Source organism: Natator depressus, chromosome 1 (genome assembly GCF_965152275.1).
Source record: "Natator depressus isolate rNatDep1 chromosome 1, rNatDep2.hap1, whole genome shotgun sequence".
In the NCBI taxonomy this organism is placed as follows: Eukaryota; Metazoa; Chordata; order Testudines; family Cheloniidae; genus Natator; species Natator depressus.
In genome coordinates, this window is record NC_134234.1 from 55216811 (window position 1) to 55236418 (window position 19608).

The window sequence follows — 19608 nt, forward strand, 5'->3', positions numbered from 1 at the left end:
AATTCAGGCACTTGGGATCCAGGGTCCTGCCTCAATGTCTAGTCCCAGCTGTAGCTATTAAAGATTGGGCCAAACCAGCCACCTGGAGCCAGAATCTGATACCCCCTAAAGAAGTTCAGACCCAGATCCAAATTATTCAGCTGGGCACATGCTCCATAAAGGGCTGAACCCGCTGGTGGAGCCCCCCCTCACTGTGTAGAAGTCAACCTACAAATCCAAACTTAGCCGCTGGTGAATGGAATGGACCAACCCTTGGAGCAGCTGCTGGATACCCCAAACTCTGGGGAAGATCAAACCTAGATCCAGTTCTATTTTATGAAAAAATTATATGTATGGGTAGTCATATGAATAATATATAAGGAATTAAATAAGGCCAGCAGGTCATGGTGAGTAGTAGGGCATAGGTGGGGAGCATAAAAGGGTGTTTTTTCACCGACAGCAGTTTGTATTGCCCATTTCATCTTCAAAGCATTTTACAATAAATAAATATGATCCAACTGTACATTGTGATCTGTATATGCATACTACTGTGCCTATATACAACACTGGGAAAGACAATGGGGTTGCATGTGGGCACAGCAGTTGCAGAATTGGAGCCTATCAGGTAAACATTCCAACAAAATATGGCCCTGATCCTGCAAACACTTATGCACATGCTTAACTTTACTCCTGTGACTACTCAGGGTAGTAAAATTAAGCCCATGTGTAGGTGTTTGCATTGGAGCCTCTCATTCCAATCCAATCCCCAGTGTAAAAGTGTCCACAACACACACAGCAAAACAAATTGTCAAAGTGTGAATGGTCCCTTTTAAAGGGAGATGGGGCCAGCCTCCTCTCCGCCATAATTTGTTAGAATGAACATCTGGACCTCATCATAAAAGAGCTCAGCAGATGGAGTGGAACTACAGGGAATGGGTATGCAGACTTAGTCCTGTGGAAGGTGTTTGAGATTTGCTTACTCAGCAAATTAGTCTATCTAACGAATCTTTATGATAAGGCAAACTACTCAGAAAGTAGTAATCAATTATGCACAAATGGAAAACTAATCTGGACAATCTCATCAAAGTTGCCTCCAGCACTGGACAATACAGCTTCAACCTCCCTTTGTTACCCAAACTTTTTTACAACTTTATTCTTATACGTTGTATATGTCTCCCATTTCCATGTTAACTCTCCTCCCCCATCAGTACAGTTAGTTCAAACCGATCTTTTCTAGTTTTTTAATTACTTTATTTTCTTAGTCTCACAAATATGATTAGTCTATAGCTATTTACACATACACAGTTCTACTTGTGCTTACCCTGTTAAACGTTTTCAGAACAGTCTTAAAATCCACAGCAGACCACTGTCAGGCCTAGGTATGCCTTTGTGCCCAACACTCCCCACCGTGAAGTCTGTCACGCAGTCTGGACTGGCTCACAACTGTGAATGCCAATCTCAGGTCAGATTGTCAGAAAACAGGGCAGACACCTCAAACTGGTAATATATTCTATAATTAGATTTCATCAAGCCAGTAACAAATGTGAACTCCTGGATCACTATATTAATCTTACCAAGGAGTCACAGACAGTCCCTTAGGCTCCCCCACCTATCGTGCCACAAAGACAAACTGGACTTTGTGATAAAAGGTTATATAAGCCAAAAATCACATCACATTTGGCCAATCCCAAAGGATCAGTCACTTTTACCCCAGATCAATTTGGTTCCCTGGATCCAGAGGTGAAAGTAAGCCGGTATGCCCCAGTACGGTGTACCGGCAAGAGCCGGTGCGCCGTACTGGGGTGGATTGGCTTCCCAAGGTGCAATTTAAAGGGCCTGCGGCTCCCAGCAGCGGCTGGAGCCCCTGGCCCTTGAAATTGCTGCCAGAGACCTGCTGCTGGAGCCCTGGGGTAGTGGCGGCGGGGCTGGGGCGGCGATTTAAAGGGCCCAGGGCGGTAGCGGCGGCAGAGCCCTGGACCCTTTAAATCATCCCCGGAGCCCCACTGCCGCTTCCCCAGGGCTCCGGCAGCAGGGCTCCGGGGACAATTTAAAGGGCCCAGGGCTCCGGCCGCCGCTACCGCCCAGGGCCCTTTAAACTGCTGCCAGAGCCCCCAGCTGCCGCTGTTACCCTGGGAAGGGGGAAGGAGGCACTTGCCGGTACAGGGTGGGCCGGGGCTAGCTCTGACCTCCGCAAGCCCCGCCCCTTCCACCCTAGGCCCCGCCCCTTCTGGGGGCCAGAGCTGGCCCCAGCCCAGCACCATACCAGTAAGTCCCTAGACTTACTTTCACCCCTGCCTGGATCTCACACCAAAGAAAATGCTGGCAGGGAATTCTCTGTTAAATTAACTATAAATTTATTAGTTAAGAAAAGGAATGAGAGTTATTGAGAGGTTATAGCAGGTAAAATATAATAGGTAAATCACAGTTTGTAACCCAAATGGTGGCAGTGATGTAATAAACTGCCAGTCTCCTCAAAGTCTTTTCAGGGTAACCCAGATTGCCTCTGGCAATCTCCGCTTTGCATTTGTTATCTTCCCTGTCCGAGTCCAAACAATCAACGATATTGAATCAATATTTGTTTTCTGGAGAAGAAGCTATAATCTGCAAAGTGGCTTCACCCACGTGGGTTTGATGAGTAGAAAATGCAGACTAAATCTGTGAATTTCCATTGTTGAACACAACGGCCCTTGCTTTGAAAGTAGCACTCTTCTTCATTTACATTTCCAAGACTCCAATCACCTTTGATGGGTAATTTAATTACAGGGATATACACAACGTAAATGTACAGTAATGTAATAGCAAACATCTTAACACTAACCCACACTTTTGCTCTATGGTTAACTAATTACAGGGATATACATAATGTAATGAAATAGCAATCAACAGATTATACATAAGTGAAGACAATACCATTAACATTTCCTTGGAACTAAACTAACACACAAGTGAATTGGCATGATTACAGTACAATACCTTTGGATACTCCTTTGATTTCTATTAGAATGAGTGAATTAGCCTGCAGCCTTATCTTGAGCTGGCTCCTGACTAGACAGCATCACAAAGTTGTAGAATCTTTTTAAGGCTATGTCTACACTACAAAATTAGGTCGAATTTATAGAAGTCGGTTTTGTAGAAAGCGTTTTTATACAGTCGATTGTGTGTGTTGCCACACAATGCTCTAAGTGCATTTAGTCGGCATTTAGTAGGCGGAGTGCGTCCACAGTACTGAGGCAACTGTCGACTTCCGCAGCATTGCACTGTGAGTAGCTATCCCACAGTTCCCGCAGTCTCCATCACCCATTTGAATTCTGGGTAGAAATCCCCATGCCTGATGGGGCAAAAACATTGTTGTGGGTGGTTCTGGATACATATCGTCAGCACCCCCTTCCCTCCCTCCTTCCCTCTGTGTAAGCAAGGCAGACAATCGTTTCACACCTTTTTTCCTGGGTTACCCGTGCAGATGCCATACCACGGCAAGCATGGAGCTCGCTCAGCTCTCTGTCACCGTATGTCTCCTGGGTGCTGGCAGACGTGGTTCTGCATTGCTACACAGCAGCAGCTATTGCCTTTTGGCAGCAGACAGTGCAGTATGACTGGTAGCCGTCGTCGCCGTTCTCCAGGGTGCTCTTTTAGCCAACATTGGTAAAGTCGGTCAGAGGCGCCTGGGCAAACATGGGAGTGACTCAGCCAGGTCATTTCCCTTTTAAGTTTCATCTCATGGTGATTCAGTCCTGCCGGCAGTCCTACTGCATCATCTTCTAATGAGCAGCCAGGAGACGACGATGGCCAGCAGTCACACTGAACCGTCTTCTGCCAGCAAGATGTATAAAGATAGATGAAGTGGATCAAAACAAGAAATAGACCAGATTTGTTTTGTATTCATTTTCTCCTCCCTTCTTCCCTCCCTCCGTGAAATCAACGGCCTGCTAAACCCAGGGTTTTGAGTTCTATCCTTGAGGGGGCCATTCTGTTTCTCCTTGATGCAAAGCCACCCCCTTTATTGATTTTAATTCCCTGTAAGCCAACCTTGTAAGCCATGTTGTCAGTCGCCTCTCCCTCCGTCAGAGCAATGGCAGACAATCGTTTTGTGCCTTTTTTCAGCGCAGATGCCATAGCACTGGGAACATGGACTCCACTCAGATCACCGCAGCAATTATGAGCACTATAAACACCGCACGTGTTATCCAGCAGGCTATGCAGAACCATAACCTACAAGAAAAGTGAAACCAGGCGAGGAGGAGGCAACTGCAGCGCGGTGACGAGAGTGATGAGGACATGGACATAGACTTCTCACAAAGTACGGGCCCCTTCAATATGCACATCATGGTGTCATTTGGGCAGGTTCATGGCGTGGAACGCCGATTCTGGGCCTGGGAAACAAGCACAGAGTGGTGGGACCGCATAGTGTTGCAGGTCTGGGATGATTCCCAGTGGCTGCAAAACTTTCGCATGCGTAAGGGCACTTTCATGGAACTTTGTGACTTGCTTTCCCCTGCCCTGAAGCACAAGAATACCAAGATGAGAGCAGCCCTCACAGCTGAGAAGCGAGTGGTGATAGCGTTGTGAAAGCTTGCAACGCCAGACAGCTAACGGTCAGTTGGGAATCAATTTGGAATGGGCAAATCTACCGTGGGGGCTGCTGTGATGCAAGTAGCCAACACTATCACTGAGCTGCTGATATCAAGGGTAGTGACTCTGGGAAATGTGCAGGTCATAGTGGATGGCTCTGCTGCAATGGGATTCCCTAACTGTGGTGGGGTGATAGACGGAACCCATATCCCTATCTTGGCACCGGAGCACCAAGGCAGCACATACATAAACCGAAAGTGGTACTTTTCAGTCGTGCTGCAAGCACTGGTGGATCACAGGGGACATTTCACCAACATCAACATGGGTTGGCTGGGAAAGGTACATGACGCTTGCATCTTCAGGAACCCTGGTCTGTTTCAACAGCTGCAGGAAGAGACTTACTTTCCAGACCAGAAAATAACTGTTGGGGATGTCGAAATGCCTGTAGTTATCCTTGGGGACCCAGCCTACCCCTTAATGCCATGGCTCATAAAGCCATACACAAACACCCTGGACAGTAGTCAGGAGCTGCTCAACTATAGGCTGAGCAAGTGAAGAATGGTGGTAGAATGTGCATTTGGACGTTTAAAAGCGCACTGGCGCAATTTACTGACTCGGTTAGACCTCAGAGAAACCAATATTCCCATTGTTATTACTGCTTGCTGTGCGCTCCACAATATCTGTGAGAATAAGGGGGGAGATGTTTATGGTGGGGTGGGAGGTTGAGGCAAATTGCCTGGCCGCTGATTACATGCAGCCAGACACCAGGGTGGTTAGAAGAGTACAGGAGGGCGTGGTGCACATCAGAGAAGCTTTGAAAACCAGTTTCAGGAATGGCCAGGCTATGGTGTGAAAGTTCTGTTTGTTTCTCCTTGATGGAAAACCCTCCCCCCACACCCCGGTTTCACTCTACTTTCCTGTAAGCTAAGCACCCTCCCCTCCCCCCTTTGATCACCGCTTGCAGAGGCAATAAAATCATTGTTGCTTCACATTTATGCATTCTTTATTAATTCATCACACAAATAGGGGGATAACTGCCAAGGTAGCCTGGAAGGGGTGGTGGAGAGGGAAGCACCGGGTGAGGCAGTGGAGGAGGGAAGGACAAGGACACACAGCACTTTAAAACTTATTGAATGCCAGCCTTCTGTTACTTGCGCAATCCTCTGGGGTGGAGTGGCTGGGTGGCCAGAGGGCCCCCCCACCGCATTCTTGGGCAGCTGGGTGAGGAGGCCATGGAACTTGGGGAGGAGGGCGGTTGGTTACACAGGGGCTATAGCGGTGGTCTGTGCTCCTGCTGCTTTTCCTGCAGCTCAACTGTACGCTGGAGCATATGAGTTTGATTCTCCAGCAGCCTGAGCATTGACTCCTGCCTTCTTTCAGCAAGCTGACGCCACCTACCATCTTCAGCCCACCACCTCTCCTCACGGTCATATTGTGTTTTCCTGCACTCAGATTGTCTGCCTCCACGTATTTTGCTGTGCTCTGTCAGTGTGGGAGGACAGCATGAGGTCGTTTTTTTCACCTTCTAATCTTTGCTAGCCTCTGGGAAGGAGAAACATGTGCAGCTGGTGGAGGGGGAAAAAAAAGGGAGAGTGGTAGTTAAAAAGACACATTTTATAGAACAATGGGTACACTCTTTCACGGTAAGCCTTGCTGTTAACATTACATAGCACATGTGCTTTCATTACAAGGTCGCATTTTGCCTCTTATTGAGGGTAAGCCGGTTTGGTGTGAGAGATCACTCATGCAGGGCCGGGCAGCAGAATTCGGCGTGCAGGTAGCCACGGTAAGCCACAGTCTTTTGGCTTCTTTAACCTTCATAACATGTGGGAATGGTTTCAAAGAGCAGCGCCCTCATTTCCCATACGAGGTAGCCGTTGGGTTGGCCATTAAAAATGGGTTGGCAATTTAAAAGGAGGGGCTGCTGTTTCCGGGTTCACGTGCAGCAGAAACCCAACTAACCCGCCCCCCCTCACACACACCCAATTCTCTGGGATGATGGCTTCACCCCTCCCCCCACAAAGTGGCTAACAGTGGGGAAGATTTCTCTTCAGCCACAGGCAAACAGCCCAGCAAGAACAGGCACCTCTGAATGTCCGCTTACTAAAACCACCCTATTTCAACCAGATGACCGTGAATGATATCACTCTCCTGAAGGTAACACAGATAAAGAGAGATAAAGAACAGATGTTGTTTGAATGCCAGCAAACACCGGGACCATACGCTGCAATGCTTTGTTCTGCAGTGATTCCCTACTATGTGCTACTGGCCTGGCATGGTAAAGTACCATGGAGGATGGAATAAGTCTGCCCTCCCCAGAAACCTTTTGCAAAAGGCTTTGGGAGTACATCCAGGAGAGCTTTATGGAGATGTCCCTGGAGAATTCCGCTCCATCCCCAGACACATTAACAGACTTTTCCAGTAGCTGTACTGGCCGCGAATGCCAGGGCAAATTAATCATTAAACATGCTTGCTTTTAAATCATGTATAATATTTACAAAGGTACACTCACCAGAGGTCCCTTCTCCACCTTCAGGGTCCAGGAGCCCACCGTGGGTGGGTTTGGGGGTACTGGGTCCAGGTCCAGGGTGATAAACAGATCCTGGCTGTTGGGGAAACCGGTTTCTCCACTTCCTTGCTGTGAGCTATCTACAACCTCTTCCTCCTCCTCATCTTCCTTCCATCAGCCCCCAAAACCCGCTTCTGTGTTGCCTCCCACTCCTTGGATGGAGTCAAAGCACAGGGTTGGGGTAGTGGTGACTGCACCCCCTAGAATGGCATGCAGCTCATCATAGAAGCAGTATGTCTGGGGCTCTGAACCGGAGCGGCCGTTTGCCTCTCTGGTTTTTTGGTAGGCTTGCCTGAGCTCCTTAATTTTCACGCAGCACTGCTGCGGGTCCCTGTTATAGCCTCTGTCCTCCATGCCATTGGAGATTTTTTCAAATATTGTGGCATTTCGTCTTTTCGAACGGAGTTCTGCCAGCACAGATTCATCTCCCCATACAGCAATCAGATCCCGTATCTCCCATTTGGTCCATGCTGGAGCTCTTCAGCAATTCTGGGACTGCATGGTCTTCTGTGATGATGAGCTCTGCGTGGTGACCTGTGCAGGTGAGCTCGCCACGCTGGCCAAACAGGAAATGAAATTCAGAAGTTTGCGGGCCTTTTTCTGTCTACCTGGCCAGTGCATCTGAGTTGAGAGCGCTGTCCAGAGCGGTCACAACTGAGCATTCTGGGATAGCTCCCAGAGGCCAATACTGTCGAATTGCGTCCACAGTAGCCCAAATTCGTCCCGGCAAGGCCGATTTCAGCACTAATCTCCTCATCGGGGGTGGAGTAAAGAAATCAATTTTAAGAGCCCTTTAAGTAGAAAAAAAGGGCTTCATCGTGTGGACGGATGCAGGGTTAAATTGAGATAACGCTGCTAAATTTGACCTAAACTCGTAGTGTAGACCATGTCCCACTTGAGGGGGGAGGGGAGAAGTGTTTTATCCTTTAATTAAAGTACGGTATTTGAAACAAAATGAGTCTTTAATTTGTGTCATGCACATGGTAGTTGCTGCTAAAATTGAAACACAGTGGCTATAGACAGGAACTTTTGCTCACTACAATTAAAACTCAGAAAGCAAGTATTACTGAGTTATTTAAGGCAGCAACTAAACATTGCCTGACCAAATGCATCAGATAAAGATGCATTACTAGTGCTTGTTATCAAAATGTTCCTTCAGACCCTCCCTGATTCCAATAGCCCCCCCACTGAGCCACTCTAATTGCCCTGGTATCTGGCTCTTCAAAATCGGCAGCCAGATGACCCACCTCAGCGCTCCACCCCTGGGGAAACTTTTCACCCTTCGCTTCACGAGTGTTTTACAGAGCACCGCAGGCTGCTATGACCATCGGAATATTTTCCTCATTGAGGTCTAACCTGCCAAAATGGCAGTCCCATGACTTATTAATCTGCCAAAGGCACATTCAACAGTCATTCGGCACCTGCTGAGCCTGTTGTTGAAGCACTCCTTGCTGCTGTCTAGGTTCCCAGCGTAAGGCTTCATGAGCCATGGGAGCAAGGGGTACGTGGGGACTCCCAGGATCACTATGGGCATTTGCACATCCCCACTGGAATCTTCTGGTCTGGAAAGAAAGTCCTAGCATGCAGCTTTCTGTACAGTCTAGTGTTCTGAAAGATGCATGCATCATGAACTTTCCCTGAACAACCCACACTGATGTCAGTGAAACGGCCCCAGTAATGTACCAGCACCTGCAAGACTATGGAAAAGTAGCCCTTTTGATTGATGTATTCTGTCGCAATATGGTCTAGGGCCAAATATGGGTTATGCATTCCATCTAGTGTCCCACCATAGTTCAGGAATCCCATTGCTGCAAAACCATTAGTTATCTCCTGCACATTACCCAGAGTCACAATCCTTCATAGCAGGAGATAATTAATGGCCCTGCACACTTGCATCACTGCAACCCCATTGGTGGACTTTCCAACTCCAAACTGATTCTTGACTGGCTATTAGCAGTCTGGATTTGCCAGCTTCCACACAGCAATCACCACTCGCTTTTTCACACTGAGAGCAGTTCTCATTCTGGTGTCCTGGCACCTCAGGGCAATGGCAAGCTCCGCACCCAGTTCTAGGAAGATGGTTTTGCACTTCTGAAAGTTCTGCAGCCACTATTCATCATTCCATATATGCATCACAATGCAATCCCATCACTCAGTGCTTGTTTCCAGAGCCCAGTACCAACCATCCACCATGTGCAGCTGCTCCATGAATGCCAGCAGCAGTCTTGAATTGTTTCTTTCCATTGCACACAGCAGGGCAAGCACCACAAATTCAGTTTGTTTCCCACCTCATGAAATACTGTAGGACCAGCCATTTTGTGTTCATAAGGCTCATCCACAGACTGGTCAGCAGTTCAGGATCCCTGCTTTAAGGCAGAGATGGTGGTTGCAAAGTTTAGAAGGGCAGTTAAAAAACAGCACAAAATGAAGTCAGAAACCCATGGAATGATGGGACAGAAAGAACTGCATCATGGGATGGTGAGCACACCTCTATGATTCATTCCCAGATCTCCCAGCAGCAGAGGGTGGGGAGCTGCACAGTGGGCTAGTAACCCATGATGCAATGCTCTCTCTGTGGATGCAAAAGTACCGACTGTGGACGTGCTTTGCCGATACAAGGAGCATTGTGTGGACGTGCGTAAGTGATGTAATTAAAGCAGTATATGGTCATCAACATAACTTAAGTCGACTTAACTCTTTACTGTCGACAAGGTGTAAGCGTATAGGGGGGTAGGGCTCTTCCTCAAGCTCAGTGTTTGAGGAAGGCTACGCCCCTTTGCTGATGTGCTCCTGAAACAGTCTAAGTAAAAGGGGAAATTAGCAGTCTCTGGCTCCAACCCTTAGGCAGGGCAGAGCCATAAATAGTTCATGGGCCCAAGCCCTCAGCAAACAGTCTGGGGGGCTCAGGCAGGGGTTGAGCACCCAGCAAACAGTCTAGCATCCCAGCTCAGTGGGCAGTAGATTCACACAGGCCTCCTGACCAAAGGTGGGGAGGCTGCCACCCCAGGGGTGGGGTGGAAGGGGATAGGGAGACACAGGCCTACCCAATTCCACCACATCCCAGCCCAGGGCCCTAACAGTGGCAAAGTGGTCTGCCACTGGGTCAGCAGGGATCCAACCACAACACACTGACCCGAACTCAGGCAGCAACTCAGCCAGACTGTAGTCAGCTGTCCCTGGGCCACTTGCTACCCTTCCCTGGGGTTATACCTGGATCTCAGGATTGTCCTCCATCTCCCCTGGGTACACTGCAAGTGGTAATCCCAGCCGCTCTTCAGTATCAGGTTGCTCAGACAGTTCAGACAAGTCCTCAGGACAGCGGAAGTCCTCACTAGGCTTCAGCTCCAGCAGAAGGATGAAGACATCTACCTCCCTTGGCAACTTCAGCCCAACTGAGCTACAGGGCCTGCCCTTTATAATTTCTGTTCCTGTCCCACCCCCTCTGCTTCCAGGCATGGCTTTCCTGGTTCCCCCACCAGGGGGCATCTGGCCCTCCCTCGCTGTCAATCTCCAAGGGAGGCTATGCCCCTTTGCTACACAAGGCCTAAGGCTTCATTAAAACCTGTATTTCCTAAACATCTCTTCTCTTTCCCAATTTCCTAACCAAGTTCCTAACCTTCCAAATTAATGCAATTAACACCACTAGTAGTATGGCTTACACAGTTACAAAGCCCATTGATATTATACGTATCTGTGGATGTTCCCCAATACTTCATGCTAATTCCTGCCATGGGACATTTCCCAATGTACCTATGTTGCTTTGTATATTTCAACTCTCCTGTCTTAAGGTCAACAAATGTTCTGGATGTCTGCTCATTAAGGCCTGCGCATTTAAATGTAATGGTTGTATGACTCAGCTTAGCTATACCACACAGTCTAGGGCAGCACCAAACATAGGGGCATCAGCTGATATATTGTGGCTCTCATGCTTGGGAACTTGAAATATTACTTTATCCCCTATTTGGGTAATCTTTCTTGGAACCAAGCAGAACACTGGCCAGTTATAATAACACGTCTGTGTTCCATATTAGAAGCATCTGATCCATAAGGTTACACAATATTTGTCTTCTCCAGCCTTTGCAACCTTGGCTTAACTGTAGCCTGATTGCCTCAGCTGTATGGTGCAATTTCAGGTTTCTTCATCCAAGGTGAACCCACATGCGAGCAATTCACTCAGCACTATATCACAATGACATAATCAGGTACCATGCCTCTTGGAACAATGTGAGATATCTGGAGCCTTCCAGACTCCCCCACCCTCTTTACCAGTATCTGAGGATGAGTGACATATTCCTCTAAGATATAACCTGCCACGGTAGGTTCCAATGTACCTATGTACTGGACACTAATCACTCTTAATGCCTCACTTAGTCCTAACAGCAAGGAGTACTTTTGGCACCTTAGAGAATAACACATTTATTTGGGCATAAACTTTCATGGGCTAAAACTCACTTCATCAGATGCATGTAGTAAGAAATACAGTAAGCAGGTATAAATACAGAGCTCATGAAAAGATGGGAGTTGCCTTACCAAGTGGGGGGGGGGGGTCAGTGCTAACGAGACAATTCAATTAAAGTGGAAGTGGGCTATTCTCAACAGTAGAATACCAAGGGAGGAAAAATCACTTTTGTAGTGTTAATCAGGGTGGCCCATTTCAAACAGTTGACAAGAAGGTGTGAGTAACAGTAGGGGGAAATTAGTATGGGGAAATTAGTTTTTGCAGTGACCCATCCAGTGATGTGGTCTGGATGAAAGCTAGAGGAATGTAGGTAATGTAGGCATGTAGGTAAGTATAGCGGTCAATAGGTTCCCAGTATAGGGTGGTGTTTATTTGCACTGTAGTGTTCAGGAAGTGGATCTCTTGTGTGGACTGGTCCAGGCTGAAGTTGATGGTGGGGTGGAAATTGTTGAAATCCTAGTGGAATTCCTCAAGGGCCTCTTTCCCGTGGGTCCAGATGATGAAGATGTCATCAGTGTAGTGCAGGTAGAGTAGGGGCATTAGGGGACGAGAGCTGAGGAAGTGTTTTTCTAAGTCAGCCATAAAATTGTTGGCATACTGTGGGGCTATGTGGGGTCAAAGTCATTACCTTCAGCCTCCAACTAAAACCTCTCCAGTGCATCATCAAGGATCTACAACCTAGCCTTGGCTGCCGGTGGGTTCTGAGTACCTGCTAATTTTTCTCCATGGGTGCTCCAGCCGTGGAGCATCCATGGAATGGGCATCTATGTGTGGGAGACCACAGCTCAAGTCCCTGAACTGAATCAGCCAGCACAGACTTGGTCCTCAGGCTCCTACCCACTAGGTTATAGAGTCTATCTTTGTTTCTGGCTCAATTAATATTTATACAAAGTGAAACAGCTTCAGCAGGAATGACTGGCAGTGTCTAAGCCAGTATTCTAGCCTTCTAGTTGGATTGTATTAAGCAAGTGGCTGGAGGTAACCTTGGGGCTCATAGTTGAACTCACAGTTTTTGTGTCTGGTCACTTGGAGCTTCACAGCAGCAGTGGGGCTAACCCTCAGATGTAGAGCAGGGTGAGAATTTCTTGATGAAAGGCTTTTTCAAAGGAAAATGCTGATTTGTGGAAACCGAAATTGTTCATGGGAAAAGAATGGTTGTGACAAATTTCCAGCCTCAACAAAAAATTGAAAAAATATTGTCAAAATTATCAAAAGATCCTCCTCCACTTTCTAAACACATTTTCAAAACACAGAAGTTGTAGTTTTTTGAAGTTGATACAACTTTGTTTTGAAATTTAAGTTACTTTATAGTAAAAAAAAAAAATTGTTTACATTCAATTTCCTGTTTTACAATGAAGCCCATCATAGAGGTGTCTAAACTCCAGAATACTTTGCTTCTCTGGCTGGCCTGAAATCCGTTCCAGACATAATCAAGGGATCTTCAGAAGGCTGATAAATGCCTTACCATTGGATTAACCTTTATAGTAGGCTCTTCTTATACAAAGAACCTCTTGGAAACGTCTGATCAGGTTATGATCTAATAAGGCTATCCTTAATGCCTATCGGACCTGCAACAACACTCATTGGGAGTCTTTCTGTCATGTTCATTGACGTCACTGGGTTTTGAATCAGATTCATGAAAGAGGAACCATTTTATCTTCTATTGAAATGCAGCTACCTCTGGGGTGGAAGGTGATAGTTGTGCAGCGTTAACATGAGCTGTTGAAAAACTGTTGAGGACAGGTATTTAAGAAAGCATCCTATATTCAAAGGGGGGTTGGGTAGGCAGATTGTAGCTTCTTACATTGGCATCTGGTCAGGAAACTGGGACTAGGATTTTTGAGCACCAGAGTGGCAGGGCTGGATTAATGCAGGAGCTTTAGGGGCTGCAGCCCAAGGCCTCAGGCTAAGGGGGGGCCTTGCAGGCTTGCTGCGGCCCACTACTTCTTTTCATCCAGCCCATGGCAAGTCTCTGTGCTGCGGGCCAAACACCAGTCCCCGAGCCTTGGCGCCCCCGCCCCGGGGCTGGAGCCGCAAGTGCTAGCTCACCGATGTGCTCCTGCAGTCCCTAGGCGAGGAGCGTTCAGGAAATCTCTGCACGCTGCCCCCAGCACCGGCTCTGCAGCTCCCCTTGGTTAGGTACCCTGTGGCACTTGTGAGCACAGCCAGCGTGGACCGCGCAGAGCAGCCTGGCCCCTCTGCCTAGGGCCGGACATGCCGGCCACCTTGGGGAGCAGAGCAGCGTGGAGCCAGGGATCCTGCCTTAGCCCTGTTGCGCCGTCGACCAGGAGCCACCCAAGGTAAGTGCCTCCCGGCTGAAGCCTACACCCCGCACCCCCACCTGCACCCCAATCTCCTGTACCAGCCCTGAGCCCCCTCCTGCACCCAAACTCCCACCCAGAGCCCACACCCCAAACCTCCTGCTGCACCCCAACCCCCTGTCCCATCCCTGGGCCCACCCCAGAGCCCATCCACCCAGCTGGAGCTGCACCCCGTTCTGCACCCCAATCCCCTGCCACAGCCCTGAGCCCACTCCAAACCCATAGGGGCCTCACAAAATCTAATAGCCCTGGGCCCACAGGAGAGTTAATCCGGCCCTGCAGAGTGGTCAGCAGCATTGTTTTCCATCTCTTCCAAAAAGCTGCATGTCCAGCAGCACCCTGCTGGGACATTGATTCCAAACTGACTCAAACAGAAGTGCTTCCTACTAAAACATCCACAGTACTCCAAAAGCACATTGTTTTCTTTAGAGGTCACTTGTCGAAGCACCAACCAATCCTGACGCTGCTAATCTTGTGAAATATTACAACACCACACTATTCTATGAAAGCAGATAACCTGTAATGGCTTTTCCAGTGCTAAATATATGCACTCCTCTCTGAGGTTGTTCATTAATAAAGATAATCTGTGTGTATCTGCTACTAACTCACCCTGTCTCGCCCATGCTCTCTTTATATAACTCTGCCTGTTTCTACCCTGTATTACTGCAAATTGCTGATAGTTCGTTAGAAGAGAGAGTTGGGGAGGAGGTGGGAAAGGAGGCAAGATAAAGCATGTGCTCAGAGAAGGAAGAAGGCTAATTTGGTGTTATGGATTGGGAGCCAATACTGGATAAATAAATGTCCCTGAGTAGAGTGTGCTTGTAAGTATTGCTTTATTATTCCACCTGAAAGTGAATTACAACCAGCATTATCTTACTAGCAGCAGAAAAATGTGCAGATTCATAGATTTTAAGGTCAGAAAGGACCATTATGTCCATCTAGTCTGACCTCCTGTATAACACATGCCCTAGAATGTCACCAAGTGGTTCCTCCATCAAACCCATAACATGTGACTGAGCCAGAGCACGTTTCTTGGAAAGGCATCCGTATGAATTAGAGCCAGATGGCTAACAGAAAATCTTTTTTCTGTAATGATGTGGAGTTAAGGGACAAGGAGAAGAGGAAAACCTCTAACTGGGCTGAGACTAAAGTTAGAGCAAAGAGGCCAGGATAATCAGAGCTCGGGCCCAAGAGTGGCAAGCAGACGACCTGCTGTTTTCTATTCCTGGCTTTCTGACCATGAGCAAGTCTCTTCACCTGTGTGTGCCTCTGTTTTCCCAACTATAAAAGAGAGATAATCAAGGTTTCATTTATTATCCCCATTTTACAGGGTGGGAGAGTGAGACACACTTGAGGCCTGTCTACGCTACAGGACTGTAGTGCATTTGTAAGCTGCTGACCCCCACATGTTGTTCAGATCCTACAGATAAAACAGCTCCTAAGCACGTGTGTAACCCTTCTGCCCGTCAGAGTTGGCAGCAACAAGGGCCGGGTTCAATATCTAGGGGATTCATTCCAATAACACAATGCAAACCGGCTCGAGCCCCCACCCAGTGACCTGGGACAAATATATACCACCCCTGCTGGGCGCCTCCAAAAGGCAATACTTCCCCTCTCACAAGCACATAGTCTGAGTGTAGCAAAAGCCTTTTAATAACAGAGAGAAACAATGTGGCATTATGTTGGGGAAACACCACCAACAGGATTCGTAATACAACCCGTGAGCAAAACCCCACCCCAAGCAAATTGGGACATGCTCTTTCCCTTTGGTTCTGAGTCCAGCAACCCCAAATCACCCAAAGTCCCAAAAGTCCAATGACCCAAAAGTCTCTTTCCCTCGTCAGGACAGCCCCAGAGTTCGAAAGTTTATCTGCAGAGCTTTACCTCCCAACCTGGGTGGAGATGGGGGGGGGGGGGGGAAGAGAGGTAAGGGGGCACCTTACGTGATCTGAAGCTGACCACCCCACAGCTCCATAGGCCTTCGCTCCGCTCCGCCAGCCGCCCCATGAACTGCTTCGCTCGGCTCCGCTCAGCTCCGCTCCGCTGCCCACAAGCAGCTCCCGCCGCCCCACAAACTGCTCCACCAGCCGGTCCACGAACTGCTCCGCTCCACGTCCCACAAGCAGCTCCCGCTGCCCCACAAACTGCTCCACCAGCCGGTCCATGAACTGCTCCGCTCCACGTCCCACAAGCAGCTCCCGCCGCCCCACAAACTGCTCCACCAGCCAGTCCACGAACTGCTCTGCTCCGCTCCGCTCCGCTGCCCTCAAGCAGCTCCCGCCGTCCCACAAACTGCTCCACCAGCTGGTCCACGAACTGCTCCACTCCACATCCCACAAGCAGCTCCCGCCGTCCCACAAACTGCTCCACCAGCCTGTCCACAAGGCACTCCAGCCATCCCGCAAACTGCTCCACAATATATCTTCAGGCTCCCCCACTACTTAACACAACGCTCAGTGATTTCAGCTCTTAGTCAGTTCAGCTCTTTGGTGAATTCAGCTTGTAGTAGGGGAGCCTCAGTGCTAGTGCACCATTAGCCCAAAGTGAGCTCAGCAGCCTGTAACTAGACTCTTAATGGAATCAAAATTAGCTCTGATATTCCACAGTGGAGAGAGGAGAAAGTGCAATTAGCATGTAAGGCCCTCACCAAGGGGTCCATGCCACCAAGTATTAATACTTGTCCCCAGCCTCTCTCAATTCACAGAGTTTTGGAATCCATGACCCTTGCCTAGCGAGTGCTACTTAGTTGATGGTGAATCCCTCCATCATAACAAAAGGCCGAGTACAGTTCCAAGCACAGTTCCCATAATCAGGGTAATAGCAAGTTATTCTTCCTGCCCCAATAACAGAGACACTGGGGATCCCACAGCAGCCAAAGTGACCATTTGGGCAGCTATGGCCTCATTCTAGGCGGGGTGGGTGTGCCTATGCAAATGAGATCTCTGAAGTTCTTTTCCACAACTTGCCACACCTCACCACCAGATGTCAGGGTGGAGCTCATGCTGACACTGCTTACATGTGTTTGTTCTGTGCTTATCCCCTATATAACACCAGGGTTGGATGGCCTTTTCCCGCTGTGCTGTAGGGAGCAGGTACTTGGTACTAAGGGTCTGAAGAGGCTCTTAAGAACCAATTTTTTAAAATCATTTTTATTAGTAAACTGGAAGAAAATATAAAATCACTGCTGATAAAATTTGTGTGTGACAAAATACTGGCCAAGTAATAAATAATGATGAGGACTGGGCAGTCATACAGAGCAATCTGGATCACTAGGTAAGCTGGGCCCATTCGAACAGGTTTTAACAGAGCCAAATGCAATGTCTTATACCTAGCAACAAAGCATGCAGGCCACACCTACAGAAGGGGAACTGTATCCAGGAAAGCAGTAACTCTGAAAAGGATTTAGGGGCCATACTTGGCAAGCCACTCAACATGAGCTCCCAGTGCGATGCTGTGGTGAGCAGGTTAAAGCCATCATTAGACATATGAGCAGAGTAGTGAGTAGTGTAAGGAGGCGACACAACATCAGTGAGACTGAGACTGGAATACTGCAGCCAGTTTTGGTGTCCACATTTTAAAAAGATGTTGAAAAATTGGAGATGGTGCAGCAAAGAGCCATAAAATATTTTGAGGGCTGGAGAAAAACGCCTTCTTCTGAGCTATTGAAAGATCTCAATCTACAAAAAAGAAGGTCGAGACGTGGCTTCATTGAACTGTCTAAGTGCCTTCATGGAGAGAAAATGTTGGGTATTAAAGGGCTCTTTAATCTTGCAGAGAGAGGCCTAACAAGGCCCAGTGGCTGGAAGGTGAAACCAGACAAATATTCATATTTCATGTTTTGCCAGAAGCAGGGAATGGGCAACAGGGGATGGGTCACTTGATGGTTACCTGGTCTGTTCCTTCCCTCTGAAGCACCTGGCATTGGCCACTGTTGGAAGACAGGATACTGGGCTAGATGGACCTTTGGTCTGACCCAGTATGGCTGTTCTTATGTTCTTATATTCTTATATTAGAAATAAGGTACAAATATTTAACAGCAAGGATGATACACCATTGGAACAAACTACCAAAGAAAGTGGTGGATTCTCCATCTCCTGATGTCTTCTAATGAAGACTAGATGCCTTTCTGGTACATGCTTTGTTCAAAACCTAGATATTGTGATATACAGGGAGGGCTGGGATATGCAGGAAGTCAGATTAGATGCTCTAATGTTCCCTCTTGGCCATACAGTCTACTAATTTATGAAAAACTGAGTGTGGCATGGGGAGCAGCCTCTGATGCTTTACTGTGCAACCAGATTGATCTCCAGACTCAATAGTAATTGAGGGGAGTGATCCAGGGGAAGTAACTCAAACATTCAAAGAGGCTGGCCAGGAGCAGGACACCAGCCTTGCTGGGGAGGGCTGGGTGTGGCAGTGACATCACAAAGGCCTTTTGCAGGACCTCAGCCTATTGGACAAAGGTGGTGCGGAGGCGGTGAGCTCACAGAGAGACCCTGACATTAGCCAGGCAGGACTGAGGTGCAGGACAGGGGCAACCTCAGAGACTCCTGTGGCTTTGCTGCAGCAAATCTCCTTCTCGAGGTCTCTCTTGAGGACTGAGAGAGAATTAGGATTCATGTACTAGAGCGTGAGGAGGGACCTCTTCAGAGTTTTCTCCTTTCCTACTACTCATTTTGTAGTCCCTGTTCAGAAGGTAAGAGCTTCAGAGAGATTTGGAATCTGTTCAGTCTGATCTACCTGGTGCCGGCTGAATTCTAGGCATAGAAATCACTGTGTTAAAGTGGCAGAATCTGATTTCCTGCCAAGGACTTTGTCCCTTAGAATCATTAGGGACCTAGGGGTTTATCACCTTAGGTTTCCCTTTTCCTTTTCCCCTCCCTCTTTCTCTTCTTCTCTTGCTTCTTTTTTCCCTTTTCCCTGCTTCCCTCCCTCCATCAAGGAGGTGTGTGTGTGTGGGGTGGGGGGGTTTGCTCTCATTGTGGGAGGCCCTGACAAAGAGGTGGGGCTGTACTAATGCTCTGAGAGTGATACCCTCTGGTGGTGACTTGGGCCATCCTTTTGGGGCATCCGATGACACCCCTTAGCCTTCCAGCTCTCAGAGTCTCAATGCTGATTGGCTGAGCAGGGGGCTATTGACATGGAGGACTCAGGTCCTTTTGTTCTCTTTTATAACCAAGCAAATCAGTCATAATAACCAATCATGTATTTGATTAATCTTGCTGCTTCTCTCCAATAATTGTCTCTGAGCAGTTCATGATTCTCTCTAATGTTCTACTTCTTCTAAAATACTTGCTGAATAACGACTATGAACAATTGTTGGTCTGTAGCTCATTTGAGAGCGCTTTATTCTGATCAGCTGGTGTATCCAAAGGGGCTGGCAAGAGGCAGGACATCAGCCTTGCTGGGGAGCAGTGGGTGTGGCAGTGACCAAAGGCCTGTTGCAGGACCTCAGCCTATTGGACAAAGGTGGTGGGGAGCAGTGACCTCATAGAGAGACCCTGACATCAGCCAGGCAGGGCAGGGGCAACCTCAGAGACGCCTATGGCTTTGCTGCAGCAAGTCTCCTTCTCAAGGTCTCTCTTGAGGACTGAGAGAGAATTAGGATTTACGTATATGAGCTTGAGGAGGAACCTCTTCGGAGTTTTCTCCTTTCCTACTACTCCTTTTGCTAGAAAACAAACATCCCTTTTTAGAAGGTTAGAGCCTCA